Source organism: Spea bombifrons, chromosome 7 (genome assembly GCF_027358695.1).
Source record: "Spea bombifrons isolate aSpeBom1 chromosome 7, aSpeBom1.2.pri, whole genome shotgun sequence".
Lineage (NCBI taxonomy): Eukaryota > Metazoa > Chordata > Amphibia > Anura > Pelobatidae > Spea > Spea bombifrons.
In genome coordinates, this window is record NC_071093.1 from 22,890,270 (window position 1) to 22,916,360 (window position 26,091).

The following is a 26,091-nucleotide window of genomic DNA, read 5'->3' on the forward strand; positions in this document are numbered from 1 at the left end:
TATTCAAGGTGAGGTCTTACCAATGACCTGTAAAGAGGCAAGATAATATCCTCCTCTCGTGAATCAATACCTCTTTTTATGCATGCTAAAACCTTATTGGCCCTCGCAGCTGCCTGCTGGCATAGCGCACTGTTGTCAAGTCTGTTGTCAACCGTTATTCCTAAATCCTTCTCATTGGTAGTTTCCCCCAGGAATATTCCATTTAAAGAATAAGTTGCATTTTTATTATTTTTACCATAATGCATAACTTTGCATTTCTCTATATTGAACCTCATCTGCCACTTGCACGCCCAGTCCCCAACTCTGTCTAAATCTTCCTGCAAAGAAGAAACATTAAGATTAGTCTGAATTACCCGGCCTAATTTTGTGTCATCAGCAAAAACTGTGACATGGCTCTCAATGCAGCTTGGAAGATCATTTATAAATAAATTAAAAAGAAGAGGACCGAGGCACTCCACTTAATACCTGCGTACAGGCCAGAGGCGTATCTACTGAAAATAGCGCCTATGGCAAGCACTGAAATTGCGCCCCTGCCCAAATATCTAAAACCCATTTACTAGCCCCTGCTGCCCATATATATATATAAATATTAGTCCCTGCTGCTGATAGCAGGTATAGATCAACACACAAACCCAGATCAATTGAAATTCACTTGTGATCTCAGCACTGAAGGTATATATCAAATGAACAGAATCAGACATACAAATCCCGTATTTGCAGGTATACAATAATAATATATGAAACGTAGCATCGCAGGTTTAGATCAAATAAATACATGGAAACAGCATTGCAGGTATTAATCAACTGAATATGACATAAAAACCCTGTATTTGCAGGTATACATAAATAATGTATGGAAACATAGGATAGCAGATATGGAACAGGTGGCAGGTGAGTAACAGATATGATCAAAATAATGGTATCTAAAGTAAGTCTTTCTTGACCTGAGGAAAAAAAGATATAATGTGTGGGTACACTACATGAGAGAGAAGAAAATTACATCTAAACACAAGCACCACAAAAAAATGTTAATATAGCCTTGGCCATGAAGGGTTCAAAAAGAAAAAAAAAAACAGTCCTTAAAGGCTTAATAGTTATGGTTTAACGGGTATGGGGCCATTAAAATTTATGAGGAGTAATACTTTTTACATTTAGAGCTAGGGATATAGGATGTTAGGGGTTTTGTTTAATTAAAATTATTTATTTTTCTCATTTTATTGTGCAGTACAATATTGAAAGATGTCCCTATTTGGACCTATTGAACATGTTACTTATGCCAGTGATTTTTTTTGCTTAGTTTTTTTTAATTACTTTTAATAATTTTTCTATAAATATATGTAAATAAAACTTGTGAGTAGGGGTGGGAATATTATTTCTCATTCTCTTCTCTGCGATTCCCCTGCACTAATCAAACTGTTATCACTAAGCAAGTTTTTATGTTCTTGTATTGGGGATTCAAATGCGTGTGATCGGCCAGTTGGGGGGCATCTGATGTTCTAGACAGACGTCTAACAAATCGCCTGATCTCCCATCTAGTGGCAGTGAGATGTCTGTGCTACTGTAAAAAAAAAAAAAAAAAAAACACAACATAGAAGGGGTTAATATTTAAAAAGTTAATGTATAAGATTCTTAACTCCTTTTAACCCCTTCAGGACTAGTTTTGGTGTTTTATGTCTTAATTCAACTGTGATTAGCCACTAACTCATTCAGTTTACCCCTCACTTGAGACACAGTAGAGGTCCTATTTTTCAAATTTACCCATAAAACAAGAAAGAACACCCATTGAAAGTTTCAAAAATATCCTACTTATCTTTCTAGATGACCCACAGTAACCACAAATTTAACAGGAGCTGTCAGGCTCCATCCAGGCTGCAGAGCTGCATGTCTTTTGTTTCCCTGTCTTGCTGTGGTCCATTTCTGGATTTCCGTATGTTCTGTCCTGAACCTCCTGGATTCCAGTCTTGCTCTTTGCTTTAGCTCTGTTTCCTTTATAAGGTGTGCCCCACCCATGTGTTCTGTTTGTCTCAGTCTGCAGTCTACAGGTATGTCTTTTTGATGTGTGTTTGGATTTAATGTTTGGTTTGTTTAGTACCTCTGTAGGCAGGATTTAGAGTTAGGACCCACCGTCATTGGAGTATAGTGGTGGGCTAAGCATACTATGGCCATAAGATGTGACGGAATCTCCAATAGTTATCATATAGTCTTAGGCTAGTTCCTGTATTTATGTGTGTCAGTCTGTGATGTAACCTGTATCCCCGATAGAGGGGTGTCCTGTCCTGAATCCCCGATAGAGGGGTGTCCTGTCCTGAATCCCTGATAGAGGGGTGTCCTGTCCTGAATCCCCGGTAGAGGGGTGTCCTGTCCTGAATCCCCGGTAGAGGGGTGTCCTGTCCTGTTCATGTCAGACCTTGTCTGGCTCCTCTACTCTGCTTAGCTTTCCATACTCCCAGCCTGCAGCATCCTGCACATGATTCTACTGCTATGTCTCATGCCTGCTCCAGGGTGCCTGCAGGATATCTCCAAGTTCTGGTTAACATCAGCTGCTATGTCAGGGCGCTGGTTTGTGACTGCACATCCCCAGATGCCCACCCGGGAGAGTGCAGTAGCTCTGCATCAGGCCCTGTCCTACTCTGCTACTGCACAATAACTCCATGTTTGGGCGCTCTGGGTCATTACAGTCGTCTGTATGGACCCAGTATCTGACAGGAACATAGAATTGTGAGGCTTTTGTTCTACCTTTCACCAGGCACATTTTGGGATATATGCTTCACATGAGGTTAGCTGGAATAAAGTCAGAAAACACAGAAAAATAATTTCACATTTCTCCTGCTACCCCTCAACTACCCCTCAACTACCCCTCAACACCAAAAAATCCTCATTATATACTCACTAAAAGAACAAAGCTCAAAGACATCTGTGACAAACCCTGTAGCATGAGGGCCATACATGTCACATTTAGGGGTCCTAAGCACAGTCCTCTAGGGCAATAAGAGTCGGGAACACCAGCTTCGAACAAAACAGCACTTTATTTTAACCGCTTAAACCCCAAAAAAACAAATCATAAATAGAAAACCTAGCTCCCAATTGGAGCCCTCTCTAACTAAACTATGCTGGTCCAGACTGGCCAGCCTAATCACCCACTAACTCAACCTCCCAGCCAGACCCAGCTACGCCAGGCTCTGGAAAACCTCCCCCAGACAGCACACAAAATGTCCAGGCAGTTATTGCCTCACTTGGCTCAGGGATGGTCTTCTTGTTCAGGGCCTCTCCTTGCCCTAGTAGCGCAGGAAACTTCTTCTTCCCCCAACAGTCTCTCTGATTATCAGGCTTCAGGGGTTTTTAATGTCCAGCACTTGTGCCTGATGCCGGCTCCGTAGGAATCCTGGACCGATCCTGCAGACTTCTAGCCTCCTGGAAAAGCCGGCATGCCACGTCTCTTCTCTGTACAAATGAACGCCATTGTAGCTTGCTCATCCAAAAGTTCTACCCTGCATGGTCTACGCGATACAGCCAAGTGCACACCATCTTCCAGCTGTTTCCCAGTAGCTTGTTCACCATCACTCCTTTTAATACCAAGCCCATTTTTATGTCCTTTTACCCTAGATGCATGTAAAGGATGGACCTTACTGTCTTGAGCTAGCCGTATACCCAGTTCATCTAACTGGAGTTGTAGTAGTCTGTGTTTTTCTACTGCAGTAACCCTTTGTTCCTCCAGGGTTGTTTTCACCTCTCTCAGCATGAAGGTTGATATCTCCAGTTGATGCCTAAGGGATATATTGTCTTTCTGCAGTTCAAGTCCAACTTGTTGAAGCTTTTCAGTGGACATGAGGGCATTCTCCAGACTATCTGCCAATTTGTCTCTCTCGGTCTGGATATCAGCAAGCTGCCTTATTAATGTTTGTCACCAGGGGAGGGCTGGCAGCCTAAGGCCTGGGGGGCAAGTCTAGTCAACTGGCCCATTGCACCATCAAAGCGGCTGCGAGCGACATTGAAAGCGGCCGTCGTGCGGCAGTCACTCCACCAGCGCCTAATGAAATTAAAGTGGCCGGCGTGCACGCACCGCATGCCTCAGCTCTTCATCACACCACTTTTAAGACGTGGGAAGAGGAGCTGAGGCATGGCCGTTGGGTCTGACAGCCGCATGATGCAGGGGCGTACCTAGAGTATTTGGCACCTGTGGCAGACCCTGTATGTGGCACCCCCCCACACACACACACTTTAAAACTGCATAGTTTCTATGGTTAGGCAAACATTGACAGGGGTACAGCATATTTGTTACATTATATGCTTAGGGATTACACGGTACCACCGTCAATGTGTGCCTATACATTGAGCCAGACACTGACAACCCCTATCACTATATACTAAGCCAAACATTGATGTGGTGTAGGCTTACCACTTTAGTGACTGGCATAGTATATAGTAGGGATGCACCGAAATGAAAATTCCGGACTGAAACTAAAAATTCAGCATTCACTTGGCCAAAACTGAAAAAAAAAAACAAAAAAAAAAACTTTAAAATACTTTATTAAAAGTAACACCAAAATTAGACAAAAAAATCAACAATAATATTAACACACATATATATAACAACAATCACAATCCTATCATGTCCAGGTTCTAGCATGTGCTGGCTGACTTAGCATGATAGGAGTGTGATTGCTATTTGCAATTATATATATAAATATATATATATATATTAATACTGTCATTGAATTATTCTGTCCAATAAAAGTGTTAACACACCGAAGTTGGACCAAAAAATAATTTATAACAGCAATCACACTCCTATCATGCCTAGGCAGCCACTACATGCTGGAATCTGGGCATGAAAGGAATGTGATTACGAACTCCCTATGCCAAGCTATCCCCCAACACTTACACATCCATGCTATCTGAAACCCTCATTCACAAACATTCAGCATAACACCCATCACTCTCACACACTTACATTCAGCATAACACCCATCACTCTCACACACTTACATTTAGCATAACACCCATCACTCTCACACACTTACATTTAGCATAACACCCATCACTCTCACACACTTACATTCAGCATAACACCCATCACTCTCACACTTACATTTAGCATAACACCCATCACTCTCACACACTTACATTCAGCATAACACCCATCACTCTCACACTTACATTTAGCATAACACCCATCACTCTCACACACTTACATTCAGCATAACACCCATCACTCTCACAATTACTAATCCACTCTCTCCTTCTTTCACTCTCACTTGTCCTCTTCCTCTTCTTCTACTTCTTCTTCTTCTTCTTCTTCCTGTCCTGTGCACTGAGCGCGGAAGACGGTGGGCGTGGCTTCAGTGTTGTGCGTCGGGATTTGACATCAAGTCCCGGCGCACAGCCACAGTTGCCGTGCTCACCGTTTCTGGAGGCGTGCCGGCATGGTGGCAGCCCTCAGATGAGCGGCAGCCGGGGGCGGACCCCGCCCCCCCCGCCAGGTACGCATGACGCATGACGGCCGCATTCGGCCGCATTCAATCCTGGTCGCGGCCGCTTAGTTTTTAACTTTGCGGCCGCAGTCGCATTGAATGCCTGTCTGCCGGTCGTCCGTCCGGCCCACTGGCCTGGATTTAGGGCGGCCTGGGGGGCAATTGCCCCCCTGGCCCAGCCCGCCCCTGTTTGTCACGTTCTGTGTTACTCAGTATTGCTTCCAGGTTACGTTGGATCATATCACTCTCCCTTAAAGCTTGATCTCTGTTGTGAATAGCCAATCCTAAGTCCTCCTCTTTTAGAAGCATAGCTGCCTCCACTTGCTTTAGTTGAGCTTCTGTGTCCTGTAGCTGATCCTTGCACGATTCCAGTTCCGCCTTTTCCTGGAAATACTTGTCTTTTAGTTCTACGTTGGCCTTATGAAGTTCAGTATTCTCTTTACTGGCTTTAGACAAGGTCTGGATTTCATCTTGTAATTGTTTTATAGTCTCCCTTAGCTTTACTTTTTCTAGACGCTCAACTACAAGTGTTAAATTCACACTGCAATTCTCAGAAAGGAGCCCGAATACATACTCTGCGTCTGCTTTACCTTTCTGGGACACCTCCACAAGACGTTTTTTAACCACCAGCTTTTGTTCCTGCATCTCTTGAAGTTTTGCTGACAGGTCAACACAATGTTTTTCTCTAGAAGCAACCACTTCATTTTGCAAAGTGAGATTTTCTCCTTCAAGCTGGCCAATAGTTTGGTGCAATTCCTCCTGTAATTGTGCTGCTTGGTTTTTAACCTGTATTAATTCATGTTCTTTTAGCATACTCTCATCAGTCAGCTTTTTGTTCTTGCAGATTTGTTTCCCAACATACTCTGACTGCTCAATCACATACTGATTCAGCTCATCTCTGGGCATAGCTTCCACCTTCCTGAGCTTGGTAGTCCATGCCATTGTTACATTCACCACGACTCAGTTTGTCATAGCAAACATTTAACTCTGTCAGTCTCTTAATTTCACAGTCCCTCTGTTTGATAGCATCATCATACTTTTGTTTGTTGTAGACAAGCTCTTCCTGTTTTTGTGTTTCTCCTCCTGAAGTTGAAGAACCACCAGTGAAAGACTTTCTCTAGCTATTGTAAAGTCTTGTTTGTCCCCCTGTGCAGCACAATTGCAAGACATAGGTAGCATTCCCACTTTCTTTTCTGCAGCATTTAGTTTGTGTAACTGCTTTCAGCTGCAAGTTCAAATCACAGACTTCACCCTGGTGCAGGCACTTTAAGGATTCAATTTCCTCTTTTAACTCTTGTGCCTCAATACGGGACCCTGCACACTTTATCTATGCCTCTTGTGTCAGTTTCAGTGGTTCCACATATCCACTGCAGGTTGGCTGGCGATTGAAACATGTAAATTACATTTTATTTCTGCTTTGCTGTCATTTTCCCATCTTGCATTGGACTTTTTCATGTCAGGCACACTTTTCGACAGATGCTGCATGCTATGATGTCTATTACAAGAAATAAGACAAAAAAAATAATCTCCCACTTGTATGTAGTATATACCACATACAGTATCTCACAAAAGTGAGTTCACCCCTAAAATTTTTGTAAATATTTTATAAAATCTTTACACTGTTATACAGACTGTACACTCACTATTTTACATTGTAGCAGAGTGTCATTTCTTCATTATTGTCACATGAAACACTGAGTATCTCCTCTCAAAATAACTCAACACACAGCCATTAATGTCTAAAGCTCAGTTTCAGGGTCTTGGCAATCTTCTTATAGCCTAGGCCATCTTTATGTAGAGTAACAATTCTTTTTTTCAGATCCTCAGAGTTCTTTGCCATGAGGTGCCATGTTGAACTTTCAGTGACCAGTATAAGAGAGTGTGAGAGCGATAACACCAAATTTAACACACCTGCTCCCCATTGGCCTTGTAACACTAACAAATCACATGACACCGGGGAGGGGAAATGGCCCATTGGGCCCAATTTGGACATTTCAACTTAGGGATGTACTCACTTGTGTTGCCAAGGTTTAGACATTAATGGCTGTGTGGTGAGTTATATTTGAGGGGACAACAAATTTACACTGTTATACAGGCTGTACACTTTACATTGTAGCAGGGTGTCATTTCTGCAGTGTTGTCACATGAAAAGATCTAATAAAATATTTAGAAACATGTGAGGAGTGTACTCACTTTTCTGAGATACTGTATGTGGTATGTGAGCATTACACGGACACAAGACAGTGGGAAGAGGTTTCATCTTTTTTTTTTTTTTTAAGATACATGAAATACCGGGTGAATCTTAATAGACGTAATTTAATTGCCAGAGGGGTGATGATCTTCTAAATAGGAAAAGGACGAATGAATTGTGGGTATAATTGTTTTGACAGACAGTACAACTTGAGACGTCTCGTATCAACCAAACCTTTTCTCCTACCTGGTACTCAGGTGCTGAGATCCGTATTGGTCCGCAAAAAATGTATATCGTTGTGACCTAGTCAAAGTGCTACAAAGTAATGAACAGGTGTCTGTGAGATTACGAACATTATCAGTAGCTGAAGGAACAGTACTGGGAGTAGGAGAACCAGGAAACATGGATCGGTGATAACAGTAGGTAATTAAAAAAAAGACGTCTTAGCAGAGCCGTGTAGAGGAAAGAACCCAGTCATTGTGAAGGTAAGTAGTAAAGCAACATTAATAGTCTAACAACATTTGATTGGTGCATTCTGTTTCGCCATGGAATGAGGCAACGTTGGAGGTATAGTTCTTGACAAAGGGCTTTCTAAAAATGCAAGGAGAATTTGGTGCCGCAGTCAGACATGATATTCTCCTGTAGTATGTTGGGTCAGAATACCTTTTGACTAAACAAAGTAGATGTTTCTGTGGCTAAAGGGAGACCCTCTTGCGGTATGAAATGTGCCATTTTACTAAAACCATTTTGAAGGAGGTAAGTCAGTAATAAAGTCCATAGAAATTCCACTGTGGCTCTGCTACATGGTCACCCAAACCCAGACACTAGGACAGTCTCTGCAACACGGACACCCAAACACCAGGACAGGCTCTGCCACGCCGACATCTAAACACACACATACACACTCACCAGGACAGGCTCTGCCACACCGACACCCAAACAACCAGAACAGGCTCTGCTACACTGACACCAACATCTGAATGGGTTAAGCTAACAGCCAACACTGTGTATTTATGCCCCCAGCCTGTCCCTCCCTTTGGTAGTGATTTGTGATGGCACCCAGACTGCATCCACAGGACCTGCCTAGCACCCATAGGGCTTGCCCCTTTGTCCCCAAACAGCCTCCCTATGGCATCTTTGCCCCCCAAACCTGCCTGCCTGTGGCATCTTTTCCCCCCTAAAACAAACTGCCTGTGGCATCTTTCCCTCCCAGTCTCCCTGTGCCATGCCCTCCCACTTACACATCCACACTTTCACAGACATATTCTCATTCACTAATTCAGACACTCATTCATTCACTCATTCACAGATACTCATTAATTCCCTCGTTCAGATACCCATTTACACACACTAATTCCCTCCTTCACAGATACAGTATCTGAATGAGGGACTGAATGAGTATCAATTGGTATAAATTCTTGTGCTGAAGACGTAGTCGTTATACGAAGCCGAGTACATAAATTCTAAAAAAACGAAGAATGAAAACGTAGGTTCATTAATAACAGAGAGGGGAGTGTTGGTTAAGGAGGACCAGGAAAAAGCAGAAACTTTAAATAAGTATTTTTCCTCAGTATATGTTATGGAGGAACCTATGGCACTGGAGATACATAGGACCACTGAGAAAAATTTTCAGTCAAACTGTGAGTGGATGGCCCAGGACAAGGTGCTGCAGCAACTAAAGAAAATTAATGTTAACAAGGCTCCAGGGCCTGACGGTTTTCACCCACGAGTACTTAAGGAGCTGTGTCAGGAAATAAGTGAACCTCTGTTTCTAATCTTTCGGGATTCTTTTCTTTCAGGAATTGTACCAGAGGATTGGAGGAAGGCAGATGTGGTTCCTATTTTCAAAAAGGGTTCCAACTCTGTGCCCGGAAATTATAGACCTGTGAGCCTAACTTCCGTTGCTGGGAAAGTATTTGAAGGGCTGTTTAGGGATAATATTCAAGAATTCCTTGGGAAGAATAGTATTATTAGCATAAATCAGCATGGTTTTATGAAACATAGGTCATGTCAAACTAATTTAATTGCATTCTACGAAGAAGTAAGTAGAAGTGTAGATCAGGGTGTTGCAGTGGATGTAATCTACTTGGGTTTTGCCAAGGCGTTTGACACGGTTCCACACAATAGGTTAGTATTCAAACTGAAAGAAATTGGCCTAGATGCAAATTCTTGTTCTTGGGTAGAACATTGGCTTAGAGGTAGAGAACAGAGAGTTGTTATAAATGGTAAATTTTCAAGCTGGTCAAAAGTGGTAAGTGGTGTCCCTCAGGGTTCTGTTCTGGGACCAATTTTATTCAACATATTTATAAATGACCTGGCAGGAGGCATTGAAAGTCATGTTTCTGTGTTTGCAGATGACACAAAACTAGGTAAAGTTATACAGGGCGAGCAGGATATTACTGTGCTGCAGAGGGATCTAGATAGACTGGGGGACTGGGCACTCAAATGGCAGATAAAATTCAATGTAGATAAATGTAAAGTTATGCACTTCGGGGTAGCGAATGCACAAGCAACCTACACCCTAAACGGTAGTGAATTAGGGGTAATGACAAATGAGAAGGATTTGGGAATTGTTATAGACAACAAACTAGGCAACAATGTGCAGTGTCAGTCTGCGGTTGCTAAGGCCAGTAAGGTATTGTCGTGTATAAAAAGGGGCATCAAGTCGCGGAATAAAGATATAATTTTGCCTCTGTATAAATCAATGGTAAGGTCGCACCTTGAGTATGCTGTGCAATTTTGGGCACCTTTTCTAAAGAAGGATATCATAGCACTAGAAAGGGTGCAGAGGCGGGCTACAAAATTAATAAAAGGAATGGAGCACTATAGTTATAAAGAAAGGTTAACTAATTTAAATCTGTTTAGTTTAGAAAAACGTCGCCTCAGAGGGGATATGATAACGTTATATAAATATATTCGGGGCCAATACAAACCATTGTGTGGAAATCTGTTCATAAACAGGACTATGCATAGGACACGTGGTCATGCATTTAGACTGGAAGAAAGGAGATTTAGACTAAAGCAGAGGAAAGGGTTTTTTACAACAAGGATGTGGAATTCTCTGCCTGCAGAGGTAGTTTTATCAGAGTCTGTACAGACGTTTAAACTGCAACTGGATGGATACCTGGAAAAACATAATATTCGGGGATATAATCTTTAATTATGGGGGAACAGCTTATTGATCCAAGGAGAAATCTGACTGCCATTTTGGGGTCAAGAAGGAATTTTTTTCCCTGGTTAGTGCAAAATTGGAAAGAGCGAAGCCGGGGTTTTTTGCCTTCTTTTGGATCAAACAGCAATAAATTAACAGATATAGGAAAGGCTGAACTTGATGGACGCATGTCTTTTTTCAGCCTATGTAACTATGTAACTATATATATATATATATTTCTGAATATAAGCCATAAACTGTTGGAAATTTTGTCAGATCATAATCCCTCAGGTTATAAATTCTATATACATCAAACAATTGATTAGTCTTTCAAAAAAGATCATTACAGCATTTATCTCCTTTAATCAGCTTCTTATCTTTAGAAATCTCCAATATCATACAAAAATCTCCTGCCAACATATAACCCCGCTTAATTTTGTCTACCTTAAGGAAGATCTTTCTCAAGCAAAAAAAAATACTTTTTGTTTTGTGCACATATATATTTAAGAAATCTTACAGATTTGAAATACGCACAGGGTCAGATTAACCAGGGTTCGCGTAGAGCAATTGCTTCAAGCCCATGGCGGGCCCTGATAAGGTTGAAAGATAATATCCTATTTTTATTTGTTGCCATGTCTTGCAAGGGCAGCCTCTCTTCCTAGTTGCTTCTGCTGTGAATCCCTCTCCATGAAGGTGAGAAGTAGAAAACAAGTAGGAGGATGGGAAAGGTTAAGAGCTGAGATCAACTCCAAGGTCTCAGCCTATCACAGATGGTCAAGGAAAGGTGATGCATAGTTTGACTCAGGCTCTCAGGGTTCTCCTTTCCCAGGTATGAGGTATGCAATTAGTTGCATGCTGTATGTCTAAATACATACATATACACTTACACATACACACATACATACATAAACACACATATTCATAATTGCCCTTACAAGCAAATATCCTGGCTTACACTTGCCCTTGCTTTTGCAGCCACATAATTACCATATTTGCTCGATTATAAGACGAGGTTTTTTTCAGAGCAAATGCTCTGAAAAATACCCCTCGTCTTCTAATCGGGGTCGTCTTATAATCAGACCTCAAATAGAAGTCAGACCTCAAATAGAGGTCTGACTATGAGACTAAGATCCAGATCCCCCGCACCGCTGCAGGGGACCTGGATCCTTCTGTCTCCCCCCTATTTAACACTCCCACCCCACACACACTTCCTGCTGTATTGCCGGGGCAGCGAGTTGACGTCTACGCGATCCGCGTGGACAACTTACGCTGCAGGCGGAAGGAGGTGTGGCTAGCAGCGGGGGTTGTCTGCGTCCATCACGCAGACCTTCCCCGACTGTCAGAGATCAGAGTTCCCTGCACCGGTGCCGACACAGACCGATGCAGACAAACCCCCGCTGCCAACTCCACCTCCTTCCGGCTGCAGCGAATCGCGTAGACGTCAACCCGCTGCCCCGGCAATACAACAGGAAATTGGAATCCCGTTTATGGCGATGCAAGGGCATTTTTTTGGTACGTCATGGTCCGCTGGTACCATGTCACCATGAAGTACCAGGTACGTCTGCGATCGTGAAGGGGTTAAACAATAATGATGTTTTAATTAAAAACGCATACTTATTTATCAAGGGTAAAGATCTTTCATTTGGCAAATTTTTGCCCATGGGAGAAAACCTTTTCACCATTCATAATTTTGCCAGGAAAACTTGTCACAAAAGCATACACTGTAATGGTTGTTGACATGAAAACTAAAATATTAACATGTATCAATGGCTAAGCAGAAACCTTTTTGCTTTTCCAGTCTAGCTAGTTAGGTAGGGTTAGATTACCCAGCTTATACATTTGACCATTTGAGTACTAGTAAACTTTGCAAAACGTTCATCCCATCTCTGGAACTGTAAGGGTGTTAGGATCAAGGGTGAGGATATCGAGATGCAGGAAATCTACGTCAATATGAATAGTACAATAAAGTTTCTTTACTGGCAAAAAGCAAGTTGACAAAAGTTCAGGAAAGTAGTCAGTAATGCAGGGGTTAACGAGGGGAAACAAAGACCAAAAATAGTTTCAGCAGTGATGGGGTTAAAGAGGAAGTCTAAAGATCACTATTACTTGCCACTGAAATAGTCTTGATAAGGAAGGTAGGGATCTGGATGACAAAAACATCCAACTGCTGCAATTTCAACAAAATAACTGCACACTGAATAAAGTCCTGCTTGTCCCTTTTATACAGTGATTGATTATCGATCCGCCCCCTTGCATGATGTCATCTTTGTGAGCCTTACCATGTCTCTGCTGCAAACTCTATAAAAGGGTGCAGTAAGCACATGCACGTCCCGTAGTGCTGGTGATGATCCCAGTTTGCTTGTTTTTGGGACTAATGTTCCAGGGAACCACAGAGGTGCTTTCTGCAGACTAAATAAGTGGGTACTTGAGGGATGATCTCTGTGATTAACAGTGACTGGGTTATTCCTTGACCCCCCCCCCGCCCAATTTGGAACCACCCAACTGATTGCCCAGGATAGTTCTGCAAGTCCCGGGCAGCCTCAAATGCTTTTTTTTGACACGGAGGAGAGAGAGGGATGCCTAGCGAGGCCTCTACCTCATTCGCAGTGCCAGCATTTCATGCTGAGCGCCGGAATATGACGCTTTTTTTTTTATATATATATATATATATTGTGATAAAGTGTATGGGAAAGTGGTGGATGGGGTGTATATCTCACCTGGTTTTCTCAGCCAGGCACAGACATCCAGGAGGATACATGCTGCTTTAGCAGGGTGTAGTCTGCTAGGGCTCTTTTGTTTAAAGGTACATGGGCTGGATTACTTGGACTGGAAGACAGGTTGGAAGTGGGAGAGCTCCAGTCCACACCCCTAGTTCACTACGGGTTTTCCTTACTCCCAGGGGTCCTCAGGTGAGGCTTCCTATGCTTATTACTGGGGAGGAAGCCTTAAAAGTGAGGGCTGTTAGGTTTGCAGGGTGTTGGAGAGACTGAGTCAAGGAGCAGCTACAGCCAGCGCTGCAGCCCACCAGGTATGGACAACTTGTTACTTTGCTTGGTGCCAGACCTTAGGCTTGTAGTGGGATAGTGAAGTATCCTGATGTTTAGTTAGAGCCGGACAGGCTTAGAGTTTGTTTTGTTTGCAAGGTGCTCTGTGTCTAAATCATTTAAATAAACACCCTCTTGAACTTTTGAAACCTGCTGCCTGTGTGAGTACTGTCATTGCTGCCCCATGTGTGAGCTGTTCCCTACAATATATATATATATATATATATTATTTTCAGTGGTATGATTTAATGGTGGAAATTATTAATGCCCCCCCCCAGCTTTGACTGTGGTATCTTATGTGTTCCCCCTATATATTGTTTCTAGAGTCGCCACTGGCGAGTACCCATGACAAAAGGTTATGTCTTTGCATTGTAGCATTGATCTCCCCTCAAGCACTCAAGGTAATTAATGATGTTAGATTTTTTTTGGATTTGATGTATTAGATGGTACCCAGTAGTAGGTGGTAAGCCAGTGGAACATCAGTCCCCTGGAAATCTTTACTGGTCTGTGCAGTGATGGAACACTCTGTAATACTGTCTTACTGTATTATCCCACAGAGACATGCTGCACAGACAAGGGGACTAGGATGCGTGTGGGATATGCTGTCTGAGAGCGACAGTGCCGTGTTAACCCCTTCAATGCCACAATCGGGGGTTAATACCCGTGTTGTACGTGTCATGTTTAGGACTACTTGCCAAGCCATGACTGTGTGGAGGGTGTGGGCATGAAGGGGTTAATAGCACCAGGCTTCTGGATCTACTAACTTCACCCCTTAACAAATTAACCCCCAAATCCTGCCTGTATCCCCCAGGTAGTCTGCCACGATTTTGATACCGGAGTCATATATATGTATCAACCCACCCCGAGAAACATATATATATATCCTCTAGAAATTAGTAAATAACAATTTGGTAACGTGATCCTCTCTTAGGGTTTGTGGATATCAATACTAGAGCCCAAAGACTCGATTATGAATATTTTAATAACAAAAAGACAAATGTTACAAAGTGCCACAATTACAAAAAAAACAAGACATACAAAACAAAAATAAAACAGGCAAACAGTTCTTAAAAACGATGGGACTTAAACACAGGACCCTCACTCACAATTTTCTTCAATAAGCCGGCCTGTGGAAACTCCTTAAGTCCAGATGGTTTCTTATGATGTTGTTCCGATCAGGGTATTTCATGGAGTTCTGCTTTGAAGTGGCTGTATTGCTCCTAAAGCAGGCTCCTTTGCAAGAAAACAACATCTATGGGACTCCATCTGAACAACAGTCTAGGCTTCCCATCTAATCTATCTGCCTGAAGAGGAGGGTTGTGATAGGTTATAACAGTGAAGTCACAACCATACAAGCATGGCTTTAACTCCTGCAAAGCACACACCATAGCTAAGCACTCTTTACCAACCCTCAAATACGCCTCTTCCTTTGGCGAAAAGCTACTCAGATGTTTTAAGATCTCATCCATGCTTTTGTCTGCCCTGCTTAGGAAACACTGCCTATTCCCAAGCAAGACAGCAAACGGGTGTCCATTGTCCTGGGCTTCCTGTGTGGAACCCAGGCTCTTGGCTTCACCTACACTCACAAGGCTAGGGGTTTTCATCAACCTTTATACCTTCAGGGCATACGACTTCTGAAGGCACTTTTGACAGAAGTATCCCCAGCATGCCTGAATCCCTTGGCTACCTGGTCACCCATAGTCAAACTAATGCTTTTCAGTATTAGGGGACATGGAACCAGAAGGGCCACTGCAGACTCCCTGTTCTTGAAACTCTGCCCCTCCAAATGTTAAACCACATTTTTCCGATCAGAATATATCTTGGGGTTCTGCTTTGAGGTGGCTGCATTTCCCCTAAATCAGGCTCCTTTACAAGAAAACACTCTTCTGGTCACATGACCAATTATATGACACCTTCCCCAACAATTGGGTCCCATCTTTGATCTGCCAATAAGTTATGGTGGGGTAAAGGTGATGGAAAACCCTCCACTTAAGCTAGGAATGGAATTCCTATAATTCAGGATCCTTATCAGTTGGCCCATGAATCACTACAGGGGTCCTGGGAAGATGACACCTCTTGCCAGAACAGATACAGAGGGCATGCACAAAGAAACACATTTAAATCAACATCAAATTAGCTCTTGGAATCCTAATACAAAGGAACAAACTACCTCTGCTAGATTACCCTTCCATACATCCATTACATCATATCAGTTAATCATGACAGTACAGGGCTCTGCTGCTGGTGGTTTGCCTGGAAGCCCAGGCAGACCAGCAACAGCAAAAAAGAGCCCCCGCAAGCCTTTTGATCCCTCCTACAGGATTGATCAAAGAAACTCCACTTGCAATTGTGTCCCAATTGTGTCCCAGCTGCCAGAGGCAGCTTCATGCACAGGGAGAAAAGGTTCTTTGCTCTCTACATGATAAGACCGACCGTGCAGTGTTAACCCCTTCAATGCCTTCAATGGTATGACATCATCGCAGCATTGCAGGGGTTAATATTTGTCCCAACAAGCTTATGGGGACTTAATATCAGTCAACGCTGTGCTCCAATGGAACATCAGCATTGAAAGAGTTAAAAAAAATAATTATAAAAAAAAATAATTGCAAAAATAACAGCACTGACCTGGTCAAATGCTGTGAGTTTGGTAACTGCAGCAGTTAAAAACTGTTGCAGAACCAATCAAAAGTGGGCTGATGATGATCAGATCACTCCTGGCCAATAGGAGTGATCTGATCATTATGGCAGCCCCTGGATGACCCTGTCCTAGAAAGAGAGGGTTCATCTAGTGTAATTATTAATAAAAAATACATAATTATTGACATTTTAAGTCACTGATTATGGATTGGTCTAAACTTGTCACTTACAAGTGATCTGATAAAAAAAATATTTAAAAACTTTTAAAAATTGAAATGTACATGTTCTAGTTTTGACTTATCTATGCATGTTCTATGTGTTCTTTCATATATCTACTCAAAAAAATAAACATGAAACTACAAAGTGGGTGTGAAAAATGTTTTCTTTTGTTAGACTAAATTTGGAAGGAACTGTAAAAACAACACCCCAATAAGTGTTTAGCAACATCTCTTGAGTACAGTGACCCCCCCCCCACCGTGCATAATATGTTTGTCAGGTTATTGGGATGGAAAAGACCACCTTTGTACATTTTTGGGGAATTTCGGCATCTGGCCAGCCAATTCCATTTACCCCATCAAATCATACATTTTTCTTAAAATGAGACGACCCATGGGCATTTAAAATGCCAGTGTTTTAACTCTTTGCATGCAAGAATTTTAGTTTTTTTTTATTTATATATATTTTTGGAATCTTAAAAAAAATGTTGGAACTGGATGCTTCCCCTGATGGTGACAGCATTTTTTTTACATGTTACCATGGAGCTGGGCTCCATTGACGTGCATGGTTCAATGCAGTACCTGCAGGGGGAGCTCAAGAGTTCTCAGACCCTCTGTGAACTCGTTAGCTTTTCAGTTGGTGCCGCCATTTTGTGCATGGCATCAATGTCACTCACTGATGGCGTTTGTGGTTGATCTTTGGGGCATTTCAGCAACACGCATTAGACTTAGGAAGCGATTGTTGATCGATTCCTAAGCTCTGCTTCAACCGGCCATCTTTGTTGATCGATTGGACGACGGCCATTTTGTTTGGGCCATAATTTGCCAACCACTGACGTAAGGTTTATTGGTCTATTGTTGGCCTAGTCTTTCCTATTACCTTTTGTGCAATGGTACAATAGTTGCAAACTTCTAGTCTTCTGGAACTACTCCTGTCATTAGTGACTGATTAAATAGGGGTTAGCAGCTTTGCCAGGACATGTCCAAGTTATTTTAAAAATTTTGGAGTGTATCCCTTCAGGTCCCATAGATTTGTCTGTCTTTACTTTAGACTAGAACATCTTCCTCTGTAAACACAGCTGTTTCACATGTCACCCTATTTCTCTTAGCTAACAAGGGTCCCTTACCTTTATCTTTCTCTGTAAAAACAGAACATAAGTATTTATTTAGAAACTGCCCTTACAAATGCCCTCCAAAACACACACATACATATACACACATTCACCCTTGCCCTTACACATAAATATACTGGCTTACACTTGCCCTTGCAGCCACATTCTTATTTGCCCTAAAGCACACTTGCTGTAACATCCAAACACTTTCAAAATACAAACATACTCGCCTTCTCCCCTTTCTCATGATCTAACCTCTTTTTTCCTGCCATACAGTGGCAGTACTATCGGGTAAAGCCTCTTCCCGGACAAGAAGACGCTACGGCAAAGCAAAGGTTAAAAGAGAGGAACCCTCCCCCTTACCCATAAAGCCAGGCTTACCCTGAACGAGTCAGTTTTTCTTCTTGTCCCGTCAGGGACGGACGGTTCTACGGCAGGGGATGTTTCCCCGAAGATTCTTCGATCTGGTGAGGCGCATGGGTTGCTGCCTGGGGGTCTTCATCCTCCGATTGCTCCCCGGGTGGTGAGGAGAGCGAGGTCCCCTCCGTAGCATTTGAGTTACGGAGGGATTTGGACGGACCAGCTTTATTCTCCAGCTGGCACAGTGAGTGGAACGCACGCCCGGGTGGCGTTGCGTTCCACTGAATATCTGATCGCGCTTTAAAAGGTTTGAAATCATCCTGTCTGTCTGCAGGGGCATTGTTCAGCACAGGATACCGTGTCACCAGCCCCCCCACACGGTTCAGAGGATTTGGAGGTAAGATTTTTTTATCTTTTCCTTCATTTTTTCTCTGCCTCCAGAAGATTATTTTGTTTATATATAAAAAAAAAAAAAAAAAAAAAAAAAAAGATGTCTAGTCCGGTTTCTCCGGGGGATAAAGACAAGAAACCTGCTCCCACTCCGAGGAAGGCCACTTTTAAGTCAAAGCATGCAGCTTCCTCACGGATGCAGGAAAAAGATGTGTAATGCCTGCGCGGCAGAGCAACTTTCTAAAGAAAAGCAGAAAGACTTGCAATCCTTCCTGGGATGGTTCCAGGAAAACCTAGCGCAGACCTTTGAGGCTTTTCAGGTTTCTGCAGCTCCAGCCCAGTCAAAGGTTTCGAGTAGGTCCTCCCACAAACGCAAAAGATCTCGGTCATCTTCCAGATCAGAGCTATCATCTGGTGAAATCTCTCAGTCCTCAAGCTCTACAACTTCGTTCAGTTCAGAGGAGGAGGCCGTTTTTCCTCCCCAAGAACTTCGGAAATTCAGAGGTGACTCGTATTGTATCAGACGAAGAGGTTAACAAAATTAAGGGCTTTCCTGTTCTTCCCAAGCTGAAGCTACTTACGGAAAGAGAATGGAAATACCCGGGGAAGAGGGTTTTTCTCTCCAAGCATTTTAAACACCTTTTCAAGCTCCAGAGTGATGAGCGTTGGGATGAGCCCCCTAAGGTGGACGCCCAAATAGCTCAATTGTCGAAAAAGACAACCATCCCCATTGGAGGAGTCTCTGGCCTTAAAGACTTGATGGATAGGAGGATTGAAACTTCCTGCAGGCGTATATTCCAAGCATCAGGTGCCCAATCCAAAACTGCTGTAGTCAGTGCAGGGGTCTCCAGGGCTCAAAGCTATTGGTTACAGGCCTTGGAAGAGTGCTTACCGGATGATCAAGACTCCAAAATTTCTCAACTACTTAAGAATTTAAGATTGTCCAATAGTCTTCTTACGGATTCTTCTCAGGAAATGGTGAAGACTTCAGCTCGCAATATGGGCTTATCCTCTGTGGCCCGCAGAGCTTTATGGTTACAATCCTGGTTGGCGGATAGGGCCTCTACGGCATCACTCTGTGATTTACCCTTTGAAAGGAATAAATTGTTTGGAGCTCCATTGGATGACTTAATTAAACAAATGCCTGACACTAAGAGGGCTCTTCCTCAGGATAAGCGTTCCAGATGGAATTTAAAGGTATCCATTTAAAACCTCCAGGCCCTTTCAGGCATCTTCCAGAGCGCAGAATTTTCGGAGTTCTCTTGGAGATCGAAAGTTCCAGGATCGTCCTAAGAAACAAGAGAAGAGAAAATTCTGACAGAGTAGGGGGGAAGGCTGCAGCGGTTCGCTCATGTTTGGGAACAGACTACGCGCAGCAAGTGGATTCGCGATCTCATTTCAGAGGGATACAAGATAAGATTTTCGTCACTTTCCAGAAGTCAGTTTCTGATTTCCTCATACCCATCCCAATTAAAAAATTTGGCACTTCATTCGGCTTGCCTGTCTCTCCTTTCAAAAGGAGTCATAGAGAGGGTTCAGGCTTCACTTCCAAGGAGTGTATTCCAGACTCTTCCTAGTCCCAAAACCGGACGGATCCTTTCACCCCATTTTGGATCTAAAGAAAGTGAACAGCTGCACACCTCACAAAGGTGGCCTTTTACCTCCCAAATAACCCAACAAACCCATGCATGTGGTGTATCACTGCGCTCAGGAGGTTACTGAACACATATTGGGGTGTTGTTTGACACGGACATATACCAGGAGCGGTAAATTCATACCTGAAGTACAACGTGTGTGTGAAAAAAATACAAAAAAAAAATGTACTACCATAAAGTTTGACAAAGGCTGGTGGTAAAATGAGTGCATGGAAAGTCTTAAAATACCAGCATTTGCACCTTTGGGTGTCTAGTTTTTAGAACTATATGGTTTGATGGGGTAAATTTAATTGGCCGGCTTCAAAGATGCCCTATCTTTGAGCCCAGCCACTCCAATTTACCCCATCAAACCATTCATTTTTTTATTAAATTAGACACCCCTTGGGTACTTGAAATTCTTTTATTTGAACTCTTTCTATGTTGAGATTTCTATGCCTATGCAAAGACTGACCAAAATGGAGAAAAAAGCGCACTTCCCAAATGTGGCATTTTAAATCCCAAATAACCCGCCACTTCCGGATGGAGAATTTATCTTCGGTCGCCCAGTTGCTTCAGCAAGGAGACGTCATGGCAACCTTGGACCTGAAGGACGCATACCTTCATGTCCCAATTGCTCAGTCTTCCAGAAGATTTCTGAGGTTTGCAATCCGAATTCGTGGAGTCGTCCATCATTTCCAATTCAAGGCACTCCCGTTCGGTCTATCCTCAGCCCCAAGAATCTTCACAAAGATTTTGTGTCCATTGACTGCATCGCTGAGGGAAAAGGGGATTTTATATAGTTCCCTACCTCGACGACTGGCTCCTCAAGGCCGAGTCTCCAAGGAAACTCCGGGCAGACCTTGCCACCACAATGCAGTTTCTGGAAAATCACGGCTGGATTATCAACCTCAAGAAGTCCAACCTCATTCCTTCCACCAGGATCCAGTTCCTTGGCTTAGGAGTGGATTCAATATCTCAACAATTTTTTCTTCCGTCATCAAAAATCAAGAAGATCAAAAAGGAGATCAGGTCCCTTCAGTTACACCCAACTTGTACTATCAGGAAAGCCATGAGCATCCTTGGTCTCCTTACGGCATCCATCCCGGCGGTCAAGTGGACAAGAGCCCAAATGCGGCCCCTTCAATGGGATATTTTACGAAATTGGTCAAGACGAGAGGAAGACCTGGATGTAGATGTTACGATCGCAAGTCAAGTCTTATCCTGGTGGAGGACGCCTTCGAATCTTTCCAGAGGCCTTTCTTTTCGTTCCCCCAAATGGGTGATACTTACCACGGATGCTTCCGGCATCGGATGGGGCGCCCATTTAAATTGTCTCTTCCGGCATGGCGTATGGTCTTCAGCAGATTTGGGTCGTTCGTCCAATTTTCAGGAATTAAAAGCGGTTCTTCTTGCCCTCGTAGCCTTCAGGACCCTGTTGGAAGGTCGTGCAGTGAGGATACAGTCGGACAACGCCACGACGGTTGCATACAAAAACAGGCAAGGCGGTACTCGGGTAAGGAGCCTTCAGGTTCTGTGCTCTGTTCTGATGAGTTGGGCCCGGCAGCATCTGGCAGACATCAGCTACACACATAAGAGGATGTGACAATACCATTGCGGACGATCTCAGCCGGCTAAGATGTTCACAAGCAGAGTGGTCTTTAACCAACTGGATCTTCGCTTCCCTGGTGTCAAGATTTGGCCTCCCGGAGATAGATCTGATGGTGTCCAGAAGCAACAGGAAAGTTCCGGTTTTCGCCTCTCTCAACAGACGAGATTATCCAGATTTCCTGGACGGTCTGTCCATGAAGTGGGATTTCCGTCTGGCTTATGTTTTTCCTCCAGTCGCATTGATTCCCTGCGTCCTCCAGAAAATCCATTCAGACAGAGCGTGGGTCCTAGCCGTCATCCCATATTGGCCAAACCGCAGCTGGTTCTCCCTTCTAAAACAACTAAGCCTAACGTGTTGGGAACTGCCTCTCTCAGATCGCTTGCTGGACGATGGGACTCTGCATCTGAATCAGCTCCAGATGTTCAAGTTGACGGCCTGGCTACTGCAAGGATGATTCTGCGGGGTCAAGGTGTTGAGGATGATTTATCTGACTTGCTGTTAAAATCAGTTAGAGGCTCTACTTCAAAGATTTATTTTCGGATCTGGAAGAAGTTCCTTCTCTGGTATGCCTCAAGGGACTTTTCGTTTTTTCCTCCTACAGTCAACTCCATTTTGCTGTTTTTGAAGGATGGATTTTCCACGGGCCTCAGTGTCTCTACCCTTAAAGGTCAGGTTTCGGCCCTTAGTCATTTTTTCTGGAAGACCTAGCTCCGCATTTGCTGGTCAGACGATTTTTTAAGGCCATCACCATTCAACGTCCGCCAAGGAGGGCTCACTTTCCAGCTTGGGACCTTACGGTGGTTCCTCACGCTCTCTGCTCGCCTCCGTTTGAACCCATGGAGGAAGTTCCATTGAAGATCTTATCGTTTAAGACTGTGTTTTTGGTGGCCATTACGTCTGCCAAACGTGTGGGAGAAATCCAAGCCCTTTCTTCATCTGAGAAGTTTACCATCTTCCATCAGGATAAAGTTGTTCTCCACCTTCAGCCTTCCTTTCTGCCGAAGGTCTTATCCAAATCTGCTATGAGTCAACCTCTGGTTCTTCCATCATTTTTTCCATCTCCCTCCTCTCCGGAAGAAGTCAAATGGCACATGTTAGATGTCAAGAGAGCCCTTGAGTTGTATATTTCTAGGACTGCCTCTATCCGTTCCGCTGACCAATTGTTCATTTCTTGGTCTGGTCGTTCGGCATGGAAAGCTTCCTCAAAAGCTTCCCTAGCAAGATGGATCACGGGAACTATTCGTATGGGCTATCAACTCTCTGACGTTCCTCTTTTGTCTCCTGCATACTGCCACTGTATTAAGGAAAAAAAAATTTACGGTGAGTAAAAAATTTCCATTTTTCCTGCCATACAGTGGCAGTACTATCGGGATTTCCCTCCCTAAATAAATTATTTTTGCATTCAGTTTTGGTGTTCTTGTTATTTACTGACTCCTCTCTTTTAACCTTTGCTTTGCCGTAGCGTCTTCTTGTCCGGGAAGAAGCTTTACCCTATAGTACTGCCACTGTATTAAGGAAAAAGGAATTTACGGGGAGTAAAAAATTTCCATTTTCTTTCTCTCTCCTCTTTCTAATTATCTTTCCTCTTTCTCCTGATTTCTCTCTCTTCCTCGTGGGGCGTGTGGCTTTGGTGCTAAGCAACATGATATGACATCACATCCTGGCACTTGGCATCATTTGTCATCACACATGTTTTAATTAAACCTTATGGCGATATGTATCTCAAAGTAGCAGGGTCAGGATTAGCTAATCAATTTCCTGTCCTTAAGTTCTCTCGCTTCTCCTCATTTCACTTCTACAAAGGTTGCCTGAACAATCAACAAGAACAATGTAACAAAATGAGAACACCGAGAAAAGGAAATAAAACTATCTTATGTTTGTTAATTTAAGATCCCCTTTTTCATATTTGATAAACCCACACAAATTATACATTGCTTTGTTCAGGAGAAGCAGGGCCTTCTTTCAAAAATACATCAAAATACATAATCATAATTATGAGTGATAATGTCATTTACCCACTTCTCTACCATCCGACACCGTGCCAAGGGTCCTCCTGTGGCAGATCCCTCCAATTTACTCTTCTCAGCCATCCCCGCTCACTACAGTGGCCAGCTGAAGCTGCATATCCTGAACGAGGTGACTTCACTCCTTATGAATTAGGCATCAGATAAGAATTTGGCGCTCTTCCTCCTACTGAGCCCTGTATAAAGCCTGAGAACACACTACACCTTGCCCTCGGATGGTCATACTGGTGCCTATTAAAGTGTGATTGATCCTTGTGTGTTCTATAGTGTTGTTCCTGCATTTCACCCAGCTTCATTCTGACTATCCTGAACTCCAGCTACCTGACCGCGGAATTGATCCTGGCTATCCTGAACTCCGACTACCTGAGAACTACGCCCTTTCTCTTATAGGAACGACGTGTTCCCCCTTGCAACAGCGTATCCTATGGTACGCTGAGCGTGACAGATAATAGATATCTATATTAAAATGGAATTTATTGGGGCGGGGCCTGGCCTTGCTGCCGAGGGAGATGGCTGTGCAGTAAGAGAGCTCTGTCTCTTCAGCCTGAAAAAGCGACCCACACTGCAGCTAATTTAGCTAGCTTTACCTCCTCTGCTGCTCTGGACCTTGCTGTCACCCTGCAACTATGCCTGTTCGTGAAAAAAAGACATGCCAGACAGAAAACAGTGGCAAAATTCAGCTTTTCCAGGTCTCCTCAGGCATTCCAAGATGACACCGACTGCTCACAGGACGCTGCATCCTCGTCCTCACAGCCGGCTGTTATCTCATAGCCAGCTGTTATCTCGGCTCAGAGATCTCCTGCTCCTCCACATCGCTCTGCCTCTGATTCAGCCCTTCACTGCCTCTCCTCACAGGAAATGTCCAGGTCAGTGTCTCCACGGGCCCCCTGTGTCCTCATTCACAGAAGAAGCTGCATTTAACCCCTACAGCCCTGCAGCTCTCCCTGGCTCTGAGCTGTTCTCCCCAGCCAGCACTCCATCACAGAGCCCTGCAAAGCAGCATCCCAGGCTCTCTAATGCTGCTACTGATCCTGACATACAAAGAAGGGAAATACAAGATGCCCTCACTGCATCTGATCATGATGCCTTTGACAACATGACTGTTTCTAATCAGTCCCTCACGGACACAACAATGAAAACCATGTTGCAGGCCCTTCGTAAAACTTTCCTACTAGATATACACACAATGGTCTCTCCTCTTAAAACTGTTGTGGATGGTCTGGGTGACAGGTGGACCATGTTGAAAAGAAATTTGAGGAATTTTCTGCCTCTCATAACACACTAATAGACTCACATACTGAGATAGAGGAAGACGTGGCGACATTAAAGGTGAAAATTGCTGATTTGGAGGATAGAAGCCGCCGTAATAATATCAAGTTACGTGGCGTTCCTGAAACCGTAACACCAGCTGAAATTCCTGCATATGTGCGGTCCTCAATTGAAGCAGCAGTACCTAACTGCAATCCTCAAGAACTAGAAGTGGATCGCACTCACAGGATACCCCGTCTGAAACATATGGACGACTCAATTCCAAGAGATATTCTAGCACGCATACACTTCTTTACAGTTAAAGAGAGACTGATGGAACATTCTCGTAGAAATGACGGCCTTCCTGCTCCATATCACAAAATCTCTTTATATGCAGATTTATCTGCAACTACCCTTGAAGCACGTAGAGCTCTACAACCTATAACCCAAGCTCTTCGCTCAGCAAAAATCGTCTATAGATGGGGATTCCCTGTCCGTCTGCTTATTCATCGCGGAGACACTCTGCACGTTGTTCGCTCACCAGAGGAGGGAAACGCTTTGCTCAAGTCATGGAACTTAGCACCATTTCCTCAAGCAAGATCGTCGACAACCTGGTCTCCAGTTCGCATGACACGAGAATGGTCCACTGCAGGATCAAGAAGAGCGGTATGATTTGCACCTATTTTTTGTCCAGGCCTTACTGGTTGGTCATACCTACTTGGCTTCAGTGCGGACTATAACCCCTCACTACACAATTGGTTCGTGTTTTAAGAGCCATATGTTTTTTGCTCCTAACTGTTTTTATTTGATTTTGTTATTAAATGCCATGTTTATGTATATGCTAACACTATTCGTGGAAATCTGTTCATAAACAGGACTATGCATAGGACACGTGGTCATGCGTTTAGACTGGAAGAAAGGAGATTTAGACTAAAGCAGAGGAAAGGGTTTTTTACAGTAAGGACAATAAGGATGTGGAATTCTCTGCCTGCTGAGGTAGTTTTA

The 26,091-nt window shown here is 43.4% G+C and overlaps 1 protein-coding gene and 1 long non-coding RNA gene across 2 annotated transcripts in view; one reads left to right on the forward strand and one right to left on the reverse strand.

Moving 5' to 3' along the window:
• Positions 1–26,091, reverse strand: part of RHBDF1 (rhomboid 5 homolog 1) — a 542,782-nt gene that overhangs the window by 226,969 nt on the left and 289,722 nt on the right. The gene's annotated exons all lie outside the window — the stretch shown is intronic.
• The window catches only part of LOC128502357 (uncharacterized), a 306,149-nt gene that overhangs the window by 148,850 nt on the left and 131,208 nt on the right, over positions 1–26,091 (forward strand). The gene's annotated exons all lie outside the window — the stretch shown is intronic.